Below are 8,661 nucleotides of genomic sequence, written 5' to 3' on the forward strand. Positions count from 1 at the left end.
TTATATTGTTAACACAAAACCCATTGTATTCTTTTCATACTTCAACACTGGAGATGGAAGCATTAATTTGAGACAATGGAACGAACTACAATTCGTCACTTAGGCTTATAATGTATAAATGACGTGTATGCTCTACCTTCCACACACAAAGGAGTTGCAGGGTACATTGTTCCGCGATATACTGCCGGCCAAATTTCTTGTTTCTTTTTTATCTTTGCTAGACAAATTATTGTAGTTTTTATAGCGTCTTTTTGGATAATTTCCAACGGAAAAGAAGATTGTTGTATCTGATGAGTTTATCGATTAAATTAGTTTTGTAGTTTTATATGATTATAATGCTGTGAAACACGTTCGGTACATGTATTAATCTTGTAATTTTAAGCCCTGTATACTGTGTGAAGAAAAAAATAAGTAGGTTGTCATAAATCTGGAAATCATCGGAAATTACAGTGCTTTTAATCAACATAATAATTATAGTATTATTTACTACATACTATTTTATCATGTGAATGTATAATACGGCTAGCAAAATACAATCTATGGAAGTAAAGCGATTCTCATGATCACATTTTATGTCAGTACTGAATCAAATTAATCTGTCGAGATAAGCTTTAGAATTAATTCACAAACCAAGTGATCCGCCGGACACACTCAAACGCAATTCTCAAATAGAGTTATGAGAATACATAAATTACCCAGTGCTTGTATCTCCGAAGGGTTGATAGCCATACAACTTTTGCATGATTCACCGACCTCATACCCGTCAAAATAGTTGAGTCTTATCAATATTTTTCCATATCTAACACAATTTTTTTTATTGGATGATTTGTTCATGACTTCTAAAAGCAAAAATGCTAAATGCAGTTAATGTCACTTTGACATACAAAAATGATACGTACATTTTGCATCAAAACGTTTAAAATGCAAACTGTATGAAAATAAAGCGGACTTAATGACGAATTTATTCGTCTTTTGAATGTCGCTCGAAAACTAATGAAATTAATAGATTAAACTATTCCCATCATGTTCCGTGCATGATGGAAACTGATATTTTATGCGTTTTTCTTTCAATAAATAAACCTTTTTCTGTCATGAAAGCAACGTGGAATGACAGTGCTGTATCGTTTCGCTTGGTGAGTGAATTCAAACAGGCCGGCATAACTATGTTGACTGGGGAGGGTTAATTAGTTATTTTCATAAGATACCTGGACCCTACTCCACTTGCCAAATGTGAAGTGGGATCATTGCCAGTAAAAAGTTGCACTCCCTAAATTCTTATCAATTCCCATTTTCTAAATCCCGGCGGCGCAATGATAGTTCTCTTTGTATATGATTATTGGACGGTGAAGGTTACTCCACATTTCGGAACCCATTTATTTCTATATTTTAAAAATTCAACTGTCCTCATATTATATGCAGGAAACCTGAACCTAACATCATATAATTAGGTTATAATATTATTTTAACAACAAAATTTTTGTCCGTCAGTGTAACCGACGTAAGCAAATTGCGCTTTTGCGTTCGTGTCGACCGCACAAAGCTGGTTGGCATTAGCAGAGCGATACAACGGTGTTATAAATTGTAATTAAAATGTTTATCGCCTCTGTTGCTGTACACTTATTTATGGACCACAAGCGTTATATGAAAGTGTTAAGGGCTATTTTGTATCACGCAACTTGAATAACTATGATTTTTTTTTTGCTTTGAATGACGAGACGAGCTTGCTGTTCGCCTGGTAGTAAGCGATACGACCGCCCATAAACATTAGAAATACCATCTAACACATTAAATTACAAAGTATCGTTTGGTATCCCACTGCGCTCGTTATCCTGAGACATGAGATGGTAAGTCTCGTTATGTCCAGTAGTTACACTGGCTACAATACTACTACTACAACTATGTGTTGTTTTTCTTTTTTTTTATAACAGTATGGTGGGAAATTATATATTTATTTAAATAGTTTCTATAACCTATATAACTAGAGATTAGTATGTACTGCGATGTAAGATAAATTAAATACGTTCGTTACGTTCACCAATTATTTATTGATTGATAGATACATACTTAAAACCGGGGTAGTTCATAGCAATGGCCAAGCTACCTTCATTTATCTTCGGATAATATTATTATGTATATGTAATGTTTGTTTAACCAAATTTTTACGATATAAATTATAGTTAAAATTATTGTAATACAGGCTTAGTATATCACAGAGATTTAATCTATTTCTTTTTTCAATGTTATTTTTACCTTTACCTTTGGTATGTGTAGTCTTCATGAATTGTCCACAGTAATAGAGGATTTTTGGGTGCAGCGCAATCCCGTAAAAAAGACATACGAGGTTTGGGAAGGTATAATAAAAATATAAAATACTATAAATAATTTAACGAATAAGAACACAGCAAATTGAGTTCCGTGCGCAATCAGTTCCTTCGATTGTTAATATCTCAGGGCATCGCATCCCCGGCTCCATACACTGTCCTCCCTTTAATAAACATGTTCTCTGCGGTACTAATTTCGCTGTGAAAGAAATAAAATATTTATTTATTTATTTTTTTAGGTCCACCAACGGTTTTCACATTATTATATTACTAGCTTTTGCCCGCGGCTCCGCCCGCGTTATAAAGTTTTTCGGGCTAAAGTTTTCCGTTATAAAAGTCACGCTGTATAATTTCCTGGGAGCCTATGTTCTTCCCAGGGTCTCAAACTGTCTCCATACCAAATGTCATCTTAATACGTTGGGTAGTTTTTGAGTTTAACACGTTCAGGCAGACAGATGCAGCGGGGGACTTTGGTTTATAATATATTTTTTAGAACTTTTTAAGAGGAACAATCCCGTCATACATTATTGTTGAATTACTTTAACCGTTTACGCAGCGCTCGCAACGGATGCTCTAAAAACTGATTAATAAATTTTCCCCGTTTTTGCAACATGTTTCATTACTGCTACGCTCCTATTGGTCATAGCGTGATGATATATAGCCTATAGCACTCCAGGAACAAAGGGCTATCCAACACAAAAAGAATTTTACAGTTAGAATCGGTAGTTCCTGAGATTAGCGCGTTCAAACTAACAAACAAACAAACAAACTCTTCAGCTTTATATAATAGTATAGATGTTACACATATACAATATATTTAAGCTATAGCTTAGAATAGTGTTAAACTGAATGTGACAAAACAATTTATAAGTAAACACAGCTTGCATTTAAATACATAGGATTATAACTCAGGGCCCTTATTCTGTATGATAGTGTAAACGCGTAACGCAGCCGTGTTATGTTATCTTCGAGAAATGTGCGTGGAATGGTATTCTGTAAGCCAAATTTCTATAGTCCTAAACATGATGCGTTGTGTTACGTGCTTGTTACACACTGTCAAAATAACGTGCGAGATAGAGAATAAGGCCCCAGCTAATGTATTTTAAAATAAAAGAAAAATTATAATAATTGAAGTTTAGCATTCAGTTGATTTATATAGAAAGTTAAAAAAAGACAAAAACAAGACTAATTAATTCTACCAATCAGATCAAATAAGCTTGCTTATCTGATCGTGAGCGTCACAACTCTATAATTTTGAATAGGTTAAAGATTGCATGAAGAATTGAATATAAAGTAGTACCTAATGTAATCTCAGTGTAATGATTTCTTCTGTTTACGTGAATGTTGGATAATGAAATACAACATATTACATAGAGATTTTTCACCATTAATTCATTTAATTTTTACTCCCGATGGTAATCCGGTCACCATAACATAAATAAAGGCTGCTAAGTCAAAAGTCAGGTAGTCTTATACATATATAATTATATCAGCCTTGTATATACTGTCCCACTACTGGGCATATGCTTCTCGATATCTATCTAGATGAATTCCCGCGTACTAGAAACTTATCACGTAATACGGTAAAATTGTCCTTATTTCCATTTCAATGTTAACAGTATCCGAGGCCACTAATACATAACTCGAAACAAAATTCATTCAATTTCCAAAGCAAGTTTTATGTAATTCTTTGTACAAGAAAATATTCTGTAGACAGTTGTTTCCACAATCATTTTCCTTCAACCGATTTATTTGTTGGAAAGTTTGATCTCTGAACAAAAGTGTTTCCAACTGAAGTTTTAAAACTCGTGTATCGGCTTTTATTGACGCATGTCCATTTTGACGATTATTTTATATAGGAAATGTTGCTTTGTGTTATTCGAAATGTTGCTTTCGGCGATCTATCCAATCGAAATTGCTACATTTTTAAAATATTTTTATTTGGAACTTCATTTCTGATTTATTTTAAACTAAATAATGATAAAGCCCAGTTGTTTAGAGGCTAGATCCATGTTGAGCCTAATAGTAATAATATTAGCCCTGTATTATATATTTGCCCACTGCTGAGCACGGGCCTCCTCTTACTACTGAGTGGGATAAGGCCTTAGTCCACGACGCTGGCCTAGTGCGGATTGGTAGACTTCACACACCTTCGAAATTTCTATAGAGAACTTCTCGGATGTGCAGGTTTCCTCACGATGTTTTCCTTCACCGTTAAAGCGAACGATAAATTTACAAAGAATACACACATGAATTTTTAGAAAAGTCAGAGGTGTGTGCCCTTGGGATTTGAACCTGCGGACATTCGCCTAAGCAGTGTTAAATCGAAAACTATGAATTACAATTATATATCAATATACTATTATATATTATATTGGTAGTGAACTACGCCCCTTCACCTGAGATATTGGATATGTCCACGAAATCAAGAATCATTATTAATCATGTTAATTCCTTTGGTTATAATATTTAATGTAACTACAATCCTTAAGACGCAATTGTATTAAAATGTTTTACAAATATCATGTATGACTTCTGTTGTAAATATATCTGGCCAAGTTATTTCTCTTGCGCAGTTTACCTACATATTAATATGAATATGAAATCAGATCTGATATCAAGGTTCCAACCTTGCTGAGATCATTACCATTTTTTTACTTTATCATTACCATTTGTAGCGTATTTATATAACCTTGTGACATAATTAACATTTTTTACACTAAATTGTTCGTCTGGGAATGTGGGGAAAATCTATGTTATCAAAACATCTGGTCCATCATTATTTGTTATTATAATTGGCGGCAACGGAGCTTCATACGTTCAATATCATTAGTGTTTACCCACTTCTTATGCATTTCGACCATTCGTGTTTTGTTATTGATTGTTCATACATGTGCTATTAAGGAAAATAAATACCTGTAGAAGTATGGCAGCATTGTATCCCACGATTTTCCTGGTATGGGCAGAGTCCTTCTGTAGTTACTCGCGTACCCTGCGGACATTTTCCTGTCGCTCGACATGTCCCATTAATAACCATACAGGGTAATTCGTTAAATGGGTGATCGGCATCTAAAAAAAATATTAATTTTATATCACGACTAAAATATTAAAAAAACAGCTAAATGGGCGCTACTTTTGCTTTTTAGTTTTTAAGTTCACATTGTTAGTAGGTACTAGCAATTAGTTCCGTACTAGAAAAAAAGACGCCGTGTTGTGGTAAAATATTTTATTTTTTAATTCCAGTCCAGGCAGTAAACATCGATATATATATACTACGGACTAGATTTGGGCGTTCTGAACATTCACTGTGTTCAACTAAATTGAACTGCAATCCATTCAAACTGAATTTAGTATGGTCAATATTGACAGCTTGTGGTTATACACGGAGTGGCGCTCATGTTATAAAAACTCATGTCTAAGTGTAAACCTGGATTTGAATTAAAAATATTAGTCAAATAAGTAAAATTATTTGTTGGTCAAGTGAATAAGTAGGTTACAACAGTGACGTTTCGGTTGCCATTTTAGTTCAAATTTTGAACCAATAGTTTATATGGACTTTCGTGTCTATAGAATATACGTCAATGGCTGTAAAACTTATTTTCGTTGCTTTTCCTTGTGTAATTAAAACGGCCAGTGTTTGCATCTTTTCAAATTACTATAACTTTAAATGATTCTATTTTCCATTCATTTATTTTTTTATTTACTAATTATATGTGCCAGTATCCTTCAATCTCCGTTCTTCAGATCAAAGACTGTGTCTATCTTTTATATCGAACGAGCACTTTTTGTTGTTAAATAAAACTATTTTACGTATTTTATCACGGTTTTTATATTACAATTTTCTTCTGACGTTTCGAAGACTTTACAGCGTCCTTAGATATTGATACAAAAATTAAATATTTACAGAAAATATTCTAATATGCGTATTAAAAACGTACAAATCACGATATTGAATCAATATAAAATATTTTATATTGGTGTTTCGCTATTTCATGGTAGATTGAGGAACCATCGCATGAGCGCATTTTTTTCTATGACAATCTTCCCAATGTTTGCTCTTTATAGTCTTCGATCTCTTTGCATACAGAATATCATTCCGCTCTAATTTTATGAATACAACGTGACACGGCCGCGTTATAACTTACACTATCAAGAAGAATAATGCGCTAGTTCTTTTAAAATTTATAAATATATTTATTTAATTTACGAAAATGTTTCATATCACCTTTAAAATACGGTATAATATAAACTGTTTTATGTGGTTGACTCAGAAAAAATTTAGCGAATATAGTAATGTTCCCAGCAGTGGGCTTGTATGTAATACTAGACCGACATAAATATTTAAAACAACAGAACTCACCAAACACTCCAGTGATGTCCAATTGCGACACAACACAACTAATTATGCAGGTTAAAATGAATAATCGTAAAAACATTTTCGATACGAGTCAGCTAGCAATACCAACTTGACTAGCACAGTGCCACAGTGTAACTGAGATCGGTGTGTCAACAACATCTACCACCACAGCTATATATCGCATGCCCGCATGTATTAATTTTGATAACGCCTCGCTATCCTTTATGGGTCAACATTGAAATATATATTGTGGAAATATTTACGTTTGTCATTGAATTATGAGCTGTATTTGAAGAATTTTGCAGATATTTTCTTTAATAATTTCAGTCTCTATCATTTTTAGTAAATAGTGGGGCATATACATTATGATGCTAATTTAAATTTATACATATTATTATAGAACAAAGTCGCCAATTTTGTCCGTATGTCATCCATTTTCTCAAAATGTATTAATCGGATTTATATGAAATTTGGTATGGAGATAGTTTAAGACCCTAGGAAGGTTATAGGCTACTTTCTATCCTGCAAAAATATATAGCTGTATTTTTATACCGAAAAACTCCTCCACGCGAGCGAAGCCGCAAGCAAAAACTAATGATTTATAATAATATGTTTTACTTTTAAGAATATAGTTACTGAGCTGTATATCTTGCATGCGAAACTCCATCTGCGAGGATCGGCTTTGTCTAATTTTATTGTGAAACATTACGACTATGTTCTCATTCAATCACTAAGATACAAAGCCAAGCTAATGAAATTACGAGACATAATGTGTATCAATTAAGACTTCGAGTGACGATTTCAATTATAATTAGGTAATTAATTGTTATGCAATGTAATCCTTAACTCGTGCGTTAGAAATGTTAATGTATATAGTTTACAATCAGGCAAGTTATTTTAGTAGTTTATAAAATATAAAACTAGGTTTTCCCGTAGGTCCTGCACCCGTGAATAAAATTATAGCACGCAAAAACATACCTGAGAAGTTCTCTATCAGAATTTGGAAGGTGTGTGAAGTCTGCCAATCCACACTAGATGGTGGACTAAGACTTAATCCTTCTCAGTAGTAAAGAAGGCCCGTGCCCAGCAGTGGGACAATAAATAATAAGGGTTGATATTTTTATTATTATTTACTCAAGAATAATGTAACTTTATACTAGTAAAATCGTTTTCAAAATCGGTTTTGTACTTCCAGTGATTAACCCCTACAAACAAACAAAACAAAGTTTTCCTCTTAATAATCAGTATATAATACAAGACTGATATTTTATTATTATTTACTCAAGAATAATGCAACTTTATACTAGTAAAATAATTTTCAAAATCGGTTTTGTACTTCCAGTGATTAGCCACTACAAACAAACAATCTCAAAAACTTTATTCTTTATAATATTAGTTAATTACATTCAATAATATTTTCATATTTGAAACGAATAATTCCGCGCCAATGCACTATGTTGTTATAAAATTAAAGACATCACAATGACGTCAACATCCTATTAAACGGGTATTTCATAATGTTTGATAGTTGATATTGACTAACAGGTACTGTGTAAAGGAAACAATAAATATACTGGATATTACGAAAGATACAACAATAACAGTAAACGATGTTTTGCAATTGTTGGAAAATCGCCTTTATAGTCTTCATTTGAATGTGTTTCGATATAATCCTAAATTTCGAATTACGGGTGAATTTAATTTTCTTACAACTGTAAGAGTAAATTGCCCGTCTGATAGGAAGTGGTATGACTATTGAATATTATTATTCTTTTTATTAATTTACTTGTTTGAGAGGTAAAGACAATTATGTGGTTTCATTAACGCAATGTAAAATAACCTCAAGGTAAGGAAACAGACGACAGAGGCGATAAAGTCCCCAGAAAAATATATATCACATTTAACACACGAAAACATTCGATTAAAAAGCGATAATTGGAAATCACGGCATATTCAATAGAGTTAACAATAAAATGGAAAGAT

General features: G+C 32.8%; 1 long non-coding RNA gene across 1 annotated transcript; it reads right to left on the reverse strand.

Annotated features, from left to right (window-relative positions):
- Window positions 1-2,025: 2,025 nt before the first annotated feature.
- LOC115455602 lies at window positions 2,026-6,824 on the reverse strand. Its single transcript, XR_003939811.2, has 3 exons — window positions 6,682-6,824; window positions 5,238-5,390; window positions 2,026-2,520 (listed from the first exon to the last, which is right to left on the reverse strand). It is a non-coding gene; the product is annotated as an uncharacterized LOC115455602 (long non-coding RNA).
- Window positions 6,825-8,661: the final 1,837 nt, after the last annotated feature.

This window comes from Manduca sexta, chromosome 28 (assembly GCF_014839805.1).
Source record: "Manduca sexta isolate Smith_Timp_Sample1 chromosome 28, JHU_Msex_v1.0, whole genome shotgun sequence".
Taxonomy (NCBI): domain Eukaryota; kingdom Metazoa; phylum Arthropoda; class Insecta; order Lepidoptera; family Sphingidae; genus Manduca; species Manduca sexta.